Raw genomic sequence first — 18,142 nt, 5'->3', positions numbered from 1 at the left:
AATACAAACAGAAGAAGATAGTTCAGATAGATAAGGAAAATACCTAGTAGCTGAGTTAGGACAATAAGTCTCAATTGACAACACTGCTCAGATATTTAGGATTATTGCTACAGTCCATTGAATAAAAGAGCTGTACAGAAAATGGATTTTCTGTCCCATGAAAAATGTTGTAAAAACAAATGTTTCAAATCGGGAGGAAAAGCCAAATTTTCAAAATATTTTGGGAAAGGAAATTCTGAAAAAAATTCACTTCAGTTCAACTGATTTTTTTTTCAGTTTTGACCATTTTAAATGTATCGCTACACATAAAACAAAATTTTGAAATAACAAGTAGTTTCAAAATGAAAAATCAAAACTTTCCATTCAGAAAATGTTTAAATAGGACATTTTGAAGTGTTCAAACCAAGTTTTTCCATTTTTTTTCTAAGTAAAATGTTAAAATCCATATTTCACAAAAAAGTTGGTGCGCACACCAGATCTCTTCATAAGTGGGTACAATCAAACAATATGAGTATTAATGTGGTTAAATGTAAATGTATACATCTAGGAACAAATAATATAGGCCATACTTAAAGGATGCAACTCTGAAAAAAGATTTGGGTGTCATTGTGGATAATCAGCTGAACATGTGCTCCAGTGTGATGATGTGGCCACCAGGGCTAATGCAATCCTTAGATGCATAACCAGGGGAATCTTAAGTGGGAGTAGAGGGTTTATTTTACCTCTGTATTTGGCACTGGTGCAACCACTGCTGGAATACTGTGTCCAGTTCTGGCATTAAAATTTCAAGAAGGCAGTTGATAAATTGGACACGGTTCAAAGAAGAGCCACAAGAATGATTGAAGGATTAGACAACTTGCCTTATGCTGATAAGCTAAATAGACTGAGTTCCTTGAGTCTAACAAAGACAAGGATAAGGGGTAACTTGATTACAGTCTATGTATCTACATAGGGAACAAATATTTAACAATGGGCTCTTCAATCAAACTCAGACTGGAAATAAGGTATACATATTTAAAATGAGAGTAATTAATCCTTGGAACAACTTACCAAGGGTCCTGGGGGATTCTCCATCATTGCCTATTTTTAAATCAAGATTGGGATGTTTTTCTAAAAGATCTGCTTATTTTGGGGGAAGTTCTATGTCAGTGTTATACGGTACGTCAGACTAGATGATCACAATGGTCCCTTTTGGCCTGGGAATTTATGAAGATTCAAGAGCATATTGAGGTTGAGAATGTTTCACGGGCTGGAGGTATTTCTATTATAAATAATATTTTGCAATCCCAAAGTGCTGTACAACTCCATGCATTTCACTCCCTCAGTTGCTCTATCTTAGATTATAAACCCTTTGAGGTAGAGATCATCTTTGCATTATGTAGATGTGTACAGCACATAGAACAATGAGGCTGAGTGGCATCTGTTGGCCCAACTCCAATACAAATAACGTCAATTGCACTAAGCTGGTCTAAGACTGGTTTAAGAAAGGGGAGAATCAGAACATTGGTCTTACATGGATTTAATTACATTGACTGTAACCTGGAGTATTGGTTCCAGTTTTGGTCCCCCGACTACAGAAGGGATGTGGACAAATTGGAGAGAGCCCAGTGGAGGGCAACGAAAATGATTATGGGGCTGGGGCACATGACTTATGAGGAGAGGCTGAGGGAACTGGGGTTATTTAGTCTGCAGAAGAGAAGAATGAGGGGGGATTTGATAGCAACCTTCAACTACTTGAAGGGGGGTTCCAAAGAGGATGGAGCTCGGCTGTTCTCAGTGGTGGCAGATGGCAGAACAAGGAATAATGGTCTCAAGTTGCAGTAGGGGAGGTCTAAGCTGGATATTAGGAACCACTATTTTACTCGGAGGGTGGTAAAGCACTGGAATGGGTTACCTAGGGAGGTGGTGGAATCTCCTTCCTTAGAGGTTTTTAAGGCCCAGCTTGACAAAGCCTTGGCTGGGATGATTTAGTTGGTGTTGGTCCTGCTTTGAGCAGGGGGTTACACTAGATGACCTCCTGAGGTCTTTTCCAACCCTAATATTCTATGATTCTATGACTTCAGTTGGGCTATTTGTGTGAGTAAGGCTTTTGGCTACTGCCTTGAGCAGAATTGCTTCTGACTTATGCAGGTTAAAGTGAGAGGAGAAACAAGTCCAATGTGTTTAACTTGCCTTCCCATCCCTGCAATAACAGGGTATCCGTGCTCTGCCTAGTTACTTTTTCTCACTAATTGATTCTGAGACATGGTTGTAACATTCAACCTTCACAGATTAACAACGGCGTACTAACGCTTAAGCACAAGTTTAAAAAAACTAAATGGGATATCCGGAGCCATTTGCAAACAAAAACAATCTGTTGTACTGGTACAATAGTGGGTAAGAGGAGAAAGTGGAGAATCCACACCTCCCTCCTCTTTTACTTCTTGGGGAGAGGATGGGGCTGTTTTTATATTTGTTTAAAAACAACTTAGCTACAGCTGTGAAACTGATGATAGAAATGCTATCCAAGTGTTCTGAAAACACTTCCAATTCACACAAGTCTCCCTGAGGAGGGAGGGAAAATCCATGGTAATCCACATTATAGAAAATGCTCAAATGTATGTAATGCTGATTTTTGCCACCTGCTCAGCTTTTTCTCTGTTACAACCCTCCTGGGAGGAGCATACTTAAGGGTTTTGTCAAAAAATGTCAACTTTACTTTTTTCACCAGATGCAATAACTTCCCTTGAAGACTGACTGCTTTAGATCCCACGTGAAAATACCAGTAAGCCTTCAGAGATGGGTTTGGGGATGCCAATTGATTTGAGATTAGTTTATGGCTGCTAAATGGCTTTGAAGGGCCCTTTGCTGTCTGCTCCCCTCAGGGGGGCTAAGAGGGAAAATTATTATTCACATCTTTCCTTTTTTATTAAATAAATAGGAAATGCTTGATTTGACTGCGTATGTTTTCTTTTAATTAGAGTCCTGCAGACACTCTCTTCCCAGAGGCTAATGCTGATAAATAATCCTTAACGATGTATGCATTACAGAACCATCAATTCAACTATTTTTCAACTATGGTTAGCTTATCACAAATGAGTTGACAGCAGGTATTAAGAGGTGCCTCCAGTAAGCTAGAAACAAGGACATTAGACATCTAGGCAAAAAGTCATGCAAGTTTTGTTTGTTTGTTTGTTTGTTTTGCCTGAATAACTATTGAAAGAAAGTGTGTGTTACTACAATTTCCAACAGCTAAAAAAATCCTTTCACCTTTGTGTTTTAAAGAATGACTTCAGTGAGATTCACAGTGAAATCCACTGCTTTCAAGGTTTTTGATCTTTTCCTTGTGCAAAGATTCTAGGATAGCAAAGGCAAAGTTGTAGGTTGTGTCTGTTCGAAGTATTTCAAGCGGAAACATAATGCTGTAATAGACCAGACAAGAGCAGCATCTTTGGTATTTGCATATTTGTCCAATGGCATGCTGCATGCCATTGTTGCTTTGATTCTCGCTTACCTCTGACTGCTTTTAAGGTTTTAGTTCTTCGGCTGGTTAATGTTTAATGTTACAAGCATTTGAAATGAGAGTCAAGGAGAGGTCATTGCTGGTAATTAACCATGGGCTTTCTCCAGACTAAAAGTCATCTCAATAGTTACTGGCCTGGAAAAGTGGCATCCTGTAAGCCCCAGAAAGAAGCTACAAGCAGGAGTGGGAAGAAGGGGAAAAAGAAAATTATATCATGAGGTTATAAGGGTGGTCTTGTGATTAAGGGACTGGACTAGTACTGGAGTTCAATTCCTGACTTTGTCATTGACTCCTTGGTGGCTTTGGACAAATCAAAATCTTTCTGTGCCATATGTGTCCATCTGTGAAATGGGGATATTTATAATTCACCTGTATTTTGTCTTGTCTATTTAGATAGTAAGCTCTTTGGGTCTAAGACTCTTACTGTGTGTATATACTTCACACAGAGGGGCCTTGATCTCATCTGAGGCCTCTACCTGCTACTTTAATATACATTATAAGAGAAAGGATAGGAAGTTGCAGTACATAGGGAATGAGAAGCTCAGTTACATGAGTTCCGCCATCTCCAGGTAGCACACAGGTGTGTCATTTAGATTTTTCCTTGCTTTTGGAGAAGCAGCTAACTTGTCTCCTGGGCAGGAAGTATATGTAGACTTTTGGGAACTGAATGCCAGAAAAGGCAAGATATAGGGACCTCACAAAATAGTTTCTCAATTAACAGTGTGTGGAAAGGAGATTTTATTTATTTTTGAGAATGAATTGATGCTAGCACTCTCTGTTGAGCTATCCATTCAGCCCAGTAGTGTTTTAGGGTAGAAGTCAATAGCTATAATGGCTTATGGTCACTGACCTAATGCAAATAAAGACTTTGTCCGTTACATTCATGTAAGTCCAGACCGCATTGTTGGTAAGATAAAGTGAATGTCTTGAAACAATGTCTAATATGTTACTCTTTTTCCCTGGTGTCATCTTGCAAAAGTTTTTGCAATTTGAAAAAAAATAAATAAATCAGGAAATAATTCAAGCTGTCTTTGGGGAGGTGGGAGAACTTTCCTAAACTTTTTCAAATGTTTGGAAGGAATTACAATGCATCCATTTGTTAACTGTAGTGCCACGGATGCTCTACTTGGCTGTTCTCTGCTACTGGATGGTCAAGGGCTACCCGGGGAAGCAAATAGAAATTAGTTTGCCAAACTAATAGTTTCTTCTCATCAAACATGTAGATGAGTCCTTATCTTTCACAGAGGAGTGCAGTAAATAGCTATTTCCACATCAGCAAAGGGTCCATGGAGATGGAGCCAACTTGCTTGTCTGTCTCTTAAGTGAAATCATACTATCTATGAAACTCCTTCCTGGTATTTATATGCCTCTCATCACCATAGTATCAGAGTGTCATTCAAGATGCTCAGATACTATGGATTAGGTATAGGCTGAAAGTGCCTAAATACAATGTACAGCCAGAATCTATTTCAGGTGGGCACAGAAGTTCAATTGTGGGTTGAATGCCAGGGTGAAATCAGTATTCATATAAAGTGGGTGGAACTCCTCATGCAGTTCAGTCACTTAAAAGAAGTTGGATAGTTTTATTTCTGTCTCTCCAAACCTCATTTCTGTGCTCATCCCAATTGTCTTGTGGCTACACTGCTGTTGGAATAACGTGATTTCTCTGTGTGCCCTTTGCCCAATTTAAAATATATCCTCCCCCATATAAATATCATGCAGGGTTGAGAGCCAGTCTTTCACTGAGATGAGAAACCATCAAAATGGGCTTTGGTTGACAAATGATAGGAAAACAGATCCTATTAGAAAGAAATAAGCAGAAATTTCAGTGTCTGGATATTTTTCAGCTTATTGGAGCACAGTGAAATCCCCACTGATCAAGCCCAAAGCCATTCACTCCAAAATACATCTTTCAATAACTGCTGCAACCAGAGGCCATTATGTCCAGGAAAGTTAATTGGGCAAAACTGTATCCTGTGAATATGGCATTGTAGGAAATAAGCACTCATATAAAATGGAACTGTTTATCGGTGATCCAGGATCCTTTTCGTGTCAGTCTGTAAATACCCAGATTTAGCCTTTAAATCTCTACCTAGCTGTGGAGGGATAGAAGGAAGGACTTGCAATTAAAGGCATGGGACTGGGAGTCAGGAGATCTGGGGATATAATTCAGAGCACCTGTAAGAGCTACAGAAAGTCACCTGGGATAGTAACACTGGGCACCTAGAAAGGGAGACACCCCAAATTAGACCTCATTTTTGAGAATTTGAAACTTAACTTCTCCATACCTCCATTTCCTCCAGTTTTAATAGGGATGATAATATCATGGAAGGGTGTTTACCTACCTTTCTTGGGACATTCCTCATCTATAAAATAGAAGTTCTGATACCTATCTTCTTGCGATGAGGAGTCCAGCTATAATACATGGCTAATCCTACCTATCTTTTTTAGCAAATTAATCCATTCATGTCTCTGAGGTATGCTGAGATCCAAAGGAGGAAAGTGTTGTCCAAGTGCAAAGTACTTTTACAACAAACAGTATTACAAAAATGCTTTTTCAAATATTCACAAATGTTTATACTATGTTTTTTCCTATGAAATTGAGATTTTTGAATGTTACTATTAAACACTAAATCCATGCAGATTTGGTGTCAGATTTAAGCCTGTCAAGATACCATGGCTATACTGCTTCAACCATGTTAAATTCTAAACAGAATTGATGGGAGGTATTCTTACTAATTGCCACTTGTGAAAAGATAATTATATTTTGTGTCACAGATAATGTGCTATGGCGTTTGTGACTGGCTAAGCATGACCTACAAGACCTTTGCTGTTGTCAAATCTGGGGTCAGTGGTGCGGAAAAACAAAGAATAATTGAGCCTAGGAAAAAAGAGAATATGAGTCTTACCATCATTCATTTGGGGAAGGGGCTGGCAGGAAGGAGTTAAAGCTAACTTGATCAATAAAAGATGACTATATACAGTACTGTACCTATAGTCAGTAATTTATTCTTGGAAATATTTTCATTGAATAGAAGCTCTATTTTATTTGTGGCCTGCTTTTAACTTCTTTCTGCAACAGGAATGCAGGAATTCTTTTACGCTGTTGTGTTGCAGTGTACAGTAGTAAATCTGTCAAAAAATTATTTAGGGAGGTTTTTTGCAAAGCAGAAATATGTATAGGGACTGGATTCTCTGAACTTCTGCTAGTTAAAAGTTTGTAACCTAACTATTCTAGATGTAAGAGTGGAAGGCTGGATTGGTGGCTAAGGTACTGAAAGATACTCAGGAAGGCTGTGTTCAATTCACTGCTCTCGAGCAGTCATCCTGTGACACCTTGGTCAAGTCACTTAATCTCCCTATGCCTCAATTCCCCACCTATAAACTGGGGACAATGCTACCTTCTCTCTCCTACCCCTTGTCTGTCCTGTTTGTTTGGATTTCCACACTCTTTGGGGCAAGGATTGTCTCTTATTATGTGTTTGTACAGTACCTATTACAATGAGATCCTGATCTCATTTGACACCCCTTCATGCTGCTGTAACACAAACAATTAACAACATGTGGCATTCATTTCTATTAGATAACCACAGAGAAGCACAAACAAGAAAAAATATGGCTTAATTAAATGATGAGATATTTACAATTCTATTTTCACACAGTTTGTTAATATAAAATAGGAGAAAAAAAAGAGATACAGAGGATCCCCAAGCTGGACCTAGCATCTTTGTCAAAGGCCTTATCTCTTTGTTTAGTACTTTGCAGGATTAAGCCACTATTTCTCTTGGCAAATGATTGCATTGTTCAGATGGCTTCATTCATGAGTGGCGCCAGGGTTTTTGGCTCCCTAGGAGGGGGTCCTTCTGTGCTCCCGGTCATTGGCGACAATTCTGTGGTGGGGGGGTCCTTCTGCGCTCCTGGTCTTCGGGGCACTTCGGCAGCAGGTCCCGGAGCAAGTGAAAGACCCGCCACAGAATTGCCGCTGAAGACCCTGAGCGCGGAAGGAGCCCCCGCCACCGAATTACGGCCGAAGGTGGCAAAATGCCGCTCCTCCCAAATCCTGGCACCCTAGGTGACTGCCTAGGTCACCTAAATGGAAGAGCCGGCCCTGGTTTCATTGTTATTTTAGTTAGAAGTTGGGCAAAACTTTATATAGCCTTCCCTTCTCTTCAGCCCATTACTCTTTCATTTCTCTTTTCTTTAAACATCCTAAAATACATCTCACTTGCATTTCCTTCATTACCTCTGAAGTATTCATTGACAGTTCCCATGTCCCTTTTCCATATTTTCTCTAAACTGTGCCTAGTAAAATTAAACCAGACTCTGAATTATAGAAATCAAGAGAAATTAATATCACATATGTCAGAAAAAAACACTCAGGTTTTTTTTAGTAGACAATCACTTTACAGGATACTGATGTCTTTCCCTATATAATTAAGCAGTCCTAGATTTCATCTTTTCATAAACTAGTGAATTCCTGAAAACCAAACTAGCCAAAGGCATGAGTCAGCAATTTCTTCTTTTGCTTCGCTGCTGTTCCTTCTAGAGCAATGACTGTTTCCAGCTGTGCATTGCTTACCTCTGAGTTAACTGTGGGTGGCAGCTTGTACCACTGCTGCCTGGTTTATGAGCTCCAGCCAGAACCAAAGGAAACCACTTCAAATAATGCTATCACAACAACTAAGTAAAGTCAGATGGACACTGACTCAAGTTTGGTCTGTTTCAAAACAGTTCCCAAAAATGCAATCCCAAATGTGTGTTCTTTTGTACAGCTAAATTGGGTAATTGTGAGGGTCTTGTGCCTGCACAGCCATATTGCAGCAAAACCCTTCTCACTCCTTTTTGAAAGAGGAACATAATTTAGTTTGAATAGAAGGCCCTGATCCTGAGAGATCCAAAGTGCCCTCATCTTTCTATTGGAGGATACAGGATCAGACTCTTCAGCTACCTGGAGCATGGGCATGGTCATCTTCTATACTTTGTACAGGGTCAGACACATCCTCAACAATAATGATAACGGGTCAGATCCTTTGAAGTCCTAACTTGGACATAAACTCTCAAGTTAAAGACTGCACAAATGTGACGACCATCCTGTTGGCCCACATGCCAGGTGATCAAATGAGTTCTTCCACAGCTCTGGCCTCTTGAGCTAAAAAAATTAAGGCTCTGTAGCAGGGAGCTGTAACAAGTAATATCCCTGAGTGGTTTGGCACAGAGAGGGTCCTATAATACACACCAGTGAGTCAAAGAGCCAGCAGGAAGAATGAAAGAACCGAAGAGGTGAGCAAAGAAAGAACGGGATCCATAAAATAACTAGAAGGAGAAGAGTGAGGCAGAGTCATGCCTGGGAAATTATTTGGGGGGTATTCAGAATAAGTGTCCCAACAGGAACTGCTGGGAGCTGAACGCTTTGGTGCCTAAATGGGAGCTATTTTGATCATCTGGCCCTGATTACGAATGCTTACACATGCAATGCTGAGTGTTTTGAAAGTTGGGTCCCACCTGCAAAAACTTAAACTCTTAGTTGCATTAAATAAAATCTAGTAGATTTGAATACAAAAAAAATACTGGAAATATTCATGAAAATTAGCTTGGACCAGGTACACATCCCTTCTGCATTTTCTTCCCATGAACATTTGAGCAATCAAGTTTAGTGGCCAAAAAGCACAAAGCAAATTTCACATTTCAGGGTCCCATATGCAGGTATTTGTAGGCTTTTAGCTATTCCATAGTGTCCTCTCAAGCATGCTCTCTTTTTAGGGTTGCTCAAATCTTATTTGGAAGCTGATGAGAGCTTATATCAACTTTTTAAAAATACTGTATGTGTGTGAGCGGGGAGGCAAGTCACCCACAGCTGAGTTGCAGCCCTCTGCATCCACTAAATCTGTTTCTGTAATTTACAACCTTCCCATTTGTAGCTCCTCACAGTAATCTTAACGCTGCCATCTTGGAAAGTGAAATATGTGAATCAATTACCAGCTGAAGTTACCAGGATCAGAGAACCTGAGAAAATGCATTGTCTGAGGCAGGGAAGTGAGCTCTCAGGAACCTGACCAGACAGCAAAAAAAAGGAAGACAAAAGAAAAAAGATGAGCTGTAAATAGCAAGGAATAAGGTAATTTAATAGTCTGGCATATGCTGGTCTCTAGTCTTTCTTTGTAAATGTTCACAGTTAATCAGGGCCAGCTCCAGGCCCCAGCAGAGGAAGCACATGCTTGGGTGGCGCATGCTAAGGGGAAGCATTCCGTCCATTCTGGGGCGGCAGAATCCGGGCGGCTTTTTTTTTTTTTTTTTTTTTTTGCGCTTTGGCAGTTCGGGCGGCAGCAGGCCAAGCCATTTTTTCCCCCCTTGGGGCAACAAAAGTGATAGAGCCGGCACTGCAGTTAACCAATAACTAAATAACTCTGCCAAATAAACCGAAACTCTCGTAGTACTTTGGAAACCATACCTGCATAATAGTGGGCTACGTTGGGTCCCTGTCTGTTTGGTCTTGATTCAACAGTCCATTCCATATTCAGCAAAGCACTTAAGCAAATGCTTAACTTTAGACACAAGTATTAGACACAGGCTTAAGGCCTAATTGACTTTAAATTCATGGTTAAAGCTGAGCATGTAATTAGGGGCTTTCACGAACAGGGGATGGCCTTAACCAAATACTGAACCAAATACTTAAATGCGTAGCTGAATCGAGGTCTGTGTGAACTATTAAATAGAATGGGCCAGATTCTGCTCTGATGCTGGTACAAATCTGGAGTAACTTCATTATCTTTACACCTTAGAGAAAACAAATCTGCATTATTGGCCCAACTTGCTCTTTCTTGCACCTTTTTTTAAAAAGGAGGAATTGGTAACATCAATGCCAAAGCACTAAAGGCTTGCTCTGATTATGCTGTGGCAACATTTGTCTCATTTATACCACTGTAAGCTTGGACTAGCTCCATATTTAAACCAATGTAAATGAAATCAGAACCTGATCCATAACCTGACCAATGTCATGCAGTGTTCATATCACAAGATGCAAGGCAACTCCAGTTCTTTAGAACTGTAAGATGTTGGAGACACCCATGAAAATGAGCCCTACTTCATACACATCAGGAGCAGTAAAGAAACTCTTTTAGAATTGGACATGATCCACATTTTCAAGCAAAATATTTTGATGAAACTGTGGTTGTTTTTTTAAATGGAAGTGTTCCCCGAAAAGCTTTGTCTCTCCCTTTTTCTTTTTAAAAGGAGATTTTCTGTTTTTGAAATATTTCTCATGAAATTCTGGTTTGAGGTTTTTTTTTGCACTGTCAATTTTGATTGGTCATTTTAGTCACATGGTGGGATTATTCAAATTCAGTACAAAAAATACAAAAAAGCTTCCTGGAAAAAATATTAATAATAAAAATAATAAATCCAATTCTAAAACTAGCAAGACAAAGCTACCCTAAACATGGGCGAAGTTTTGTTTGGATTTTTCAAAGTGTAGAGAAAAAAATCCTATTACTGTAACGTTGAATTATTAATTTGTGTCTTTATGAACAGATAAGAATGGAGTTAATCCCCAGTAATTTGTGTTTGGCTGAAGCACATATTTTGGAAAGGCATCTAGCCTTCATATGAGGACATTAAGTGATGGAGAATCCACTGCTTACTTTGGTAGTCTGCTCCAATGGTTAATCATCTTCGCTGTGAAAAAACTGAATAATTTTTAATATGAATTTGTCTGACATCTTCCTACTGTTGATTCTTGTTATGTCTTTCTCTGCTAGATTAAAGAGCCCTTTAATAACTGGCATTTTCTCTCTCTGTTAAGGTACCTATACACTGTAAACAAGTAACACCTCAATCTTCTTTTTGATAAACAGATTGAGCTCTTTAAGTATCTCACTAGAAGATATTTTTTCTGGGCCTTTAATAATTTTTGTGACTTATCTCTACCCTCTCCAATTCTTTGACATCCTTCTTAAAATGTCAGCAGTGGAACTTTACTAGGGTGACCAGACGTCCCAATAAAACTGGGACTGTCCCAATATTTGGGTTGTTGTCCCGCATCCCAACCAATCTTTCGTCCTGATATTTTGTTCCACTGGCAGGACTGGGCTTTTTTTTTCTCTCTGCTAGTGGACCTCCCCGACACGTGTCCCGATATTTTCTTCATCTCATCTGGTCACCCTAAACTTTACTCAGTATTCCAGTTTTGGTCTCACCGATGATGTATAGAGAGTAAAAATCATCTTTCTACTTCTACTTCTTTTGCAACAGCATCACATTGGAATCACATTTTCTTGTCCAATATAACCCCTGAATCCTTTTCAGAGTCACTGCTTTCCAGGATACAGTCCCTCATTCCAAAGCTATGTCCTGCATTCCTTGTTCCTAGATATACAACTTTGTATTTGGTTATATTAAAACACATTTTGTATAAACTGGCCAAGTTTATCAAGTGATCCACATTGCTCTGTATGACTCCCCTGTCCTCATCATTATTTACCTTTCCACCAATTTGTGTATCACCTGGACATTTTATCAGCAGTGATTTTATATTTGGTTCCAGATCATTGATAAAGGCATTGAATAGCACCAAGCCTAGTACTGATCCCTGCAGAACTCCCCTACAAACACCGCCATTCAATGACCATTTTCCCACTGACAACTACTTTTTGAGATTTGTCATTTATTCAGTTCTTAATCCATTTAATATGTGCTATATTGATATTGTAGATTGCTCAGGTTTTCATCAGAATGCCCCAAGTTTTAGTCACAGGTATTTCTAGTAAAAGTCATGGACAGGTCATGGCCGGTAACAAAAATTCACGGCCCATGACTTGTCCATGACTTTTTCTATATACCCCTGACTAAAACTTAGGGGTGGCAGCCAGGGAGGTGCTGGGGGGGATGGCTTGGGGGTGCCACAGGTGCTCGGGGGTATGAGTGGGGCAGAGCTGGGGCAAGTGCCCTACCTAGTCCTGAGAAGCAGTGCCCTTCAGCTCCTAGCACCACATGCTGCCTCCGCTCTTCCTCAAGCCCTGGTAATGCAGCTCCCATTGGCTGGAAACCATGGCCAATGGGAGCTGCGGGGGCAGTACCTGCTGGTAGAGGCAGCACGTAGAGCTAGGAGCTGAGGGAGGGAAGCTCCTGTTGTGCTTACCTGGGAGAGGAGGCTCCCCGGAAGGGCCACTCTGCACCCCAACCCCCAGCCCCTTGCACCTAAATTCCTGCTGCTGGGGGGTGTGGGGAGACTGCCCCAGCAGCAGGGGCTGCCTGAGCTGCCCACATGGCTCCCGGGCCAGTTGCATGAGCCACTGCAGAAGTCATGGAAAGTCACAGAATACGTGACTTACGTGACCTCCGTGAAAAACACAGAGACATAACCATGTGGTACTAAGTTAAATGCCTTATAAAAGTCTATTATATTGATGCAGTTATCTGTATCAACCCAACTTGTATTCTCATCACATAGACTCATGAGATCAGGTACAGGAAACAGAGTCATAATAGATTCTTTTTGTTTTAGAAACGACAGAAAAGATTGCCTATTACCCCGATCCCCTTAGTTTATTAGGGCTATTCTACAGAGGGATTTAGGTTACATGCCTATGTCCAAAATTTAGATTCTCATAACTCCTGCTTACCTGTCGTCAGGCACCATAGACGCTTACATTGCTGCTGGTGGTTACGTGCAAAGCCACTCGAGTCCTGATGGTGCTGAATTGCTTGAAACTCACATACAAGTCCCATCAGATTCACAAACTAGGTGTTCCCCTGTCTCTCTGACCTGTGGGGCCCAGGCTCAGAGCACACCTAACCCACGTGAAAAAAGGGAGTGGTGCCCAGTTATTTTCTGATAGCTTAGCAGTTAGAGCACTCACTTGGGATGTTGGAGATCCAGGTGTTCAGATCTCCACTCTGCCCAATTTAGAGCAGGGATTTGAAGCTGTGTCCCCCACCGGCTAGTGAGTGCGCTAATCATTAGGCTATAGGGTAGGCAAGGCTGGGTCTCAATCTCTCTTGAAACTGTTCCATTTTTTATAATAGACTTCAATAGTCATTGGAGCAGGGATAGGCACCAGATGCTTTAACCAGTAGGCTATACAATCATTCTAACATTTTCACTGGGCTAGAGAGAAAGTAAGTATTTCATACAGAGTGGAACAGCTTCAGCAGGGAAACAGAGACACCCATCCCTAAGTCCTGTTAGACTTTCCCATAGGTGTAATAATGGCTGCATTGAAACAATGAAAGGCTGCAGCTGGTTCTCAGAGATCTGGCTGTGTTTTGCCAACTTGTTGACTCAAGCCATGTGGTTTCCCTGGTAAATTTGACTTTTCTTTCTTTAGTCAGAAGTCTGTGGTGCATTCCTAGAACATCAGATGAAATGATAAGAGTTTACATGTGGGTTAACTCTCCTGTGGCCACCTTTCCTCTTTTCTTTCCTGCAAAGTGTCCCCACAGGAGTGGCTAGGCCACCCCTGCAATGCTGTGTATACTTTGCACCTGTGCTCTGCCGAGGGCATTTCCTTCAAAGAACACACCAAGGCTATGAGAAATAACCATGAGAACATTTCTCTGAGCATCCTTCTAGCTATTATCTTGACACAACTGCTGTGCTCTGGGTACTTAACCCTGAGGAGATTAAATCTTTACGCGCCAGTACAAAAAGATCATATCCCTGTAATTTTTAATATATATAATTTCTCAGCTGCCTTAGTTTAAACCTGTCATATTTATGGCACAACTGTAATTATGGGGAACACTTTAAAATACCATTCTCCAAGGACATCTCTCTTGATCTGCTGCAACAAATGCCTTGCTGAAAAGTGTATAGGACTGTGGTGGAACTGATCATTGTAGTCAGTTATATTTCTCAGCCAGCGACTTCTTAATATTTCCTAAGAGAAAAAATCATTAGTGAGCCTGCACCAATAAATCATAATCCAGTGTAACTGGAGGAGGAACAAATACAAGGACTCCATACTTTCCTGCAGAAGTGAAGTGGACAGCTGCAATTCACCTTAGACACACAGAAATTGGTCTGGAGCAGGTACTCATGATAATGTAGAGTTGGTTGTTTTAGCAGCAACCCATCTATATTTGGTATTTCTACATCTTCTTATAGTTGCATAGAAAACTCCCACTTCTCCACTAGATCGGATTTAAGATTCATGTTGACATCTTTTAGACCCTGACCAGCTCTGTTCTGGCCCGCCTCTCCAAGATGCCTCCATTCTGCCGGTGACATGCCATTCCTCTCTCTGTCTCTTACCCACCACAGTGACATCTTCCACACTGCCCTTATATATGGAATTCTACCTCCTCGTACCTTTTGCATGGCCTGCTTTGGTGGGCATCCTCCCTGACTGTATCTGTGCTGCTTGTCACTCCCGGGTATCTACTCTGCAGTACTGAACAGCTACATAGTAGGAGTTGCAGCTGCATTACAAAAGCAGACGCTTACAATGATACATCATGAATCTTGATTGCCTTCAAGGGTAATATGCCATAGTGGGGTAGCTAGTCTTTCGCTCTTCCCCTTGCTCTGGTCCTCTTGGCCACATAGATCAAAAGCCATCGAGGGGAGACAAGTGACAGTGAGGCTGGGGAAATGACACATTAGCTCTTCCCTCCTCCCCATAAGACTTAGCAGATCTTAGTTCCCATACACACTGCATAGCAGGGGAAGTTGGCAGATTATGGGGTAAACAATATCAGTCATGCTTAATAGTGCCATGTGGTAACTGGATGTATATCTCAACAAGTATCTGTTGGGATTATGCTTCACATTCACATATGAATACAGCTGCTCCCAGGAGAAAAAATCCTCCAAGATGTTCAGGTAACTAATACCAGTCCAGTTCCTATCTGGACTGGAATGTGGATCAAGTTGGAATACAAAATCTGTCCTGGCCAGCACCGCTGATCTTGTCTCTTTTCCCCTGCCCTCTCTGCCAAGCCTTGATGTTTCCTTCATCTGCTTCTCTCACACCTTTTCCCATGTTACCTCCTACACACAGAAGTACCCGCTACTTCCTATCGGACAAACCACTACCATTTCCATTCAAATTTCTCTTCAGGACTCACTTACAGGTAAGTATGTGAGCAAGAACTTTATTGTAAAGGGATGGATTGCTAATGTGACCAAGGGCAGCTGATTTTAAGCACAAGTCTAAACCTCGTTGTAGTCAAAGGGGTTTAAACCCTTGCTTAAGTGCTTTGCTGAATTGAGGCATTAGCGTCTCTGCTAGTATTCAGCTTTGCATTGCATTTACTCATTTTTGTTCTAGCCAACAGTCTTTAGACACCACAGTGTTTGGCAAACCACATGACTATACACCTTTGGGTGCATTGACAAATACAACCTCAAAAGTCAACTGCTTTTAGCCACTTAAGCAATGCGAGTAGCTTCTAGGCAGCAAATGTATCTCTTGAAGTATGCAACTGGTTTATATAATGTTTTTGGTTACACCGTTGTAACAATTTTAAAAAAGCAGTGGAATTTCCAAGAATACATAGAGGAAAGTGCAGACACTTTAGCCCAGTAGAGAGAGTATACCACATCATACAAACCACCTCCACAATTGGCATTCCTGATGTTAGCCTTGGAAGGCAGCCCAAGAACTGAGCAGGCGATGGAGGCTGAACGCCTCAATCTTAACCTGAAGCAGGGTTGAGGTGCCCATGGAGGCCTGAGTGGGGAAGACGCTTGCACTACATACTCATTCTGTGAATAAAGAGCATAGCTTGGTCTCCAGGATGGTTAAATCGATATCTGCATTCACATACACACACACTTAGAACAGTAACAGTCTACAGAAAAAGATAACCACAATGAAAAGAATTCTAGTTAGTACTTATTTCCAGTGGTGGCAGGTGGCTTTTTTGACAAGTGAGGCCAATATTGAAAAAGTCTCACAAATTCCAGTACACAGCCTCCTCCTTGCAGTCCTAACCAGGAATCTCTGCTCCACCCTGCCAGAACCGCAGCTGTTACTTCCTTGAACCTGCAGGGAGCTCGCCTCATCCCTTGCCAGTCAGACATTCCAAGGCAGGAACTATTCAGCAGCAGGGTGGCCTCCCCATTGACTGGGGACTCTTGCTACTCCCTGCAGTACTGTGCCAAGCCAGGATGACTGCAGCCTCCTCTGCACCTTGCACCTGGGCTTCTCAGATATGCAGGAGCCTCCTCCATCCCCTCTTTGTCAGTGTTGGGAGGGAGCCCCCTGCAGCCCCGCTGTCAGAACCAGCCTTAAATGCTGCAATTCTGCTGCAGCCTTCCCATGCTGTGGTTACCTCAGCAATCCCTCATAAAATGACTCTTGGATATGGTAATTTGCCATAGTAACAGAGTAGCTTCATGAGGCACTATTTACTTATGCCATGATTTGAGCCTCACCCACAGTACTACATTTTCTGGCACTGAGTTTCATTATGGAGACAGAGAGTATGAGTAATGTGACAGATTAAAATCAAATCACAAGCGTTTCTTATTGAATATGTACCCGCTTAACTGTCCTTAAAAATCTGTATATACAAAAAAAAAAAGGAGAGTTTAGGAATCAGTTTTTGAATTCTTTGGTTAGGCTCGACCTCGCTTGCAGGAGTTGATAAGTTGCCACCGCTCATATCTGTGGTGGATCAGCGTACAAAGATTCTCATCAGCATACATTTAGGGTAGGGCTGTCAAACGATTAAAAAAAAATTGCAATTAATTGCACTGTTAAACAATAACAGAATACCATTTATTTAAATATTTTTGATGTTTTTACATTTCAAATGTATTGATTTCAATCATAACACAGAATACAAAGTGTACAGTGCTTGCTTTATATTTTTTTGATTACAAGTATTTGCACTGTAAAAAACCAAAAGAAATAGTATTTTTCAATTCATCTAATACAAGTACTGTAGTGCAATCTCGTTATCATGAAAACTGAACTTATAAAAGTAGAATTAATGTTAAAAAAACTGCATTCAAAAACAAAACAACGTAAAACTTCAGAGCCTGCAAGTCCAATCAGTCCTACTTCTTGTTCATCCAGTTGCTCAGAGAAACAAGTTTTTTATATTTGCAGGAGATAATGCTGACTTCTTCTTGTTTACAACATCAGCTGAAAGTGAGAACAGGCATTTGCATGGCACCGTTGTAGCTGGCGTTGCAAGATATTTACATACCAAATGCTCTAAAGATTCATATGTCCCTTCATGCTTCAACCACCATTCCAGGGAACATGTGTCCATGTTGATGATGTGTTCTGCTTGAAAACAATCCAAAACAGTGCGGACTAACGCATGTTCATTTTCATTATCTGAATCAGATGACATCAGCAGAAGGTTGATTTTCTTTTTTGGTGGTTTGGGTTCTGTAGTTTCCACATCAGAGTGTTGCTCTTTTAAGACTTATGAAAGCAAGCTCCACACCTCATCTCGCTCAGATTTTGGAAAGCACTCAGATTCTTAAACCTTGCTGTAGCTATCTTTAGAAATATCACATTGATACCTTCTTTGCATTTTGTGAAATCTGCAGCGAAAGTGTTTTGAAAATGAACAATATGTGCTGGGTTATCATCAAAGACGTCTATAACACAAAATATATGGTAGAATGTGGGTAAAACAGAGTAGGGGACATACAGTTCTCCCCCAAGGAGTTCAGTCGCAAAT

The sequence above is a fragment of the Gopherus flavomarginatus genome, chromosome 2 (genome assembly GCF_025201925.1).
Source record: "Gopherus flavomarginatus isolate rGopFla2 chromosome 2, rGopFla2.mat.asm, whole genome shotgun sequence".
Lineage (NCBI taxonomy): Eukaryota > Metazoa > Chordata > Testudines > Testudinidae > Gopherus > Gopherus flavomarginatus.
Note: the sequence above shows the minus strand (reverse complement) of the source record.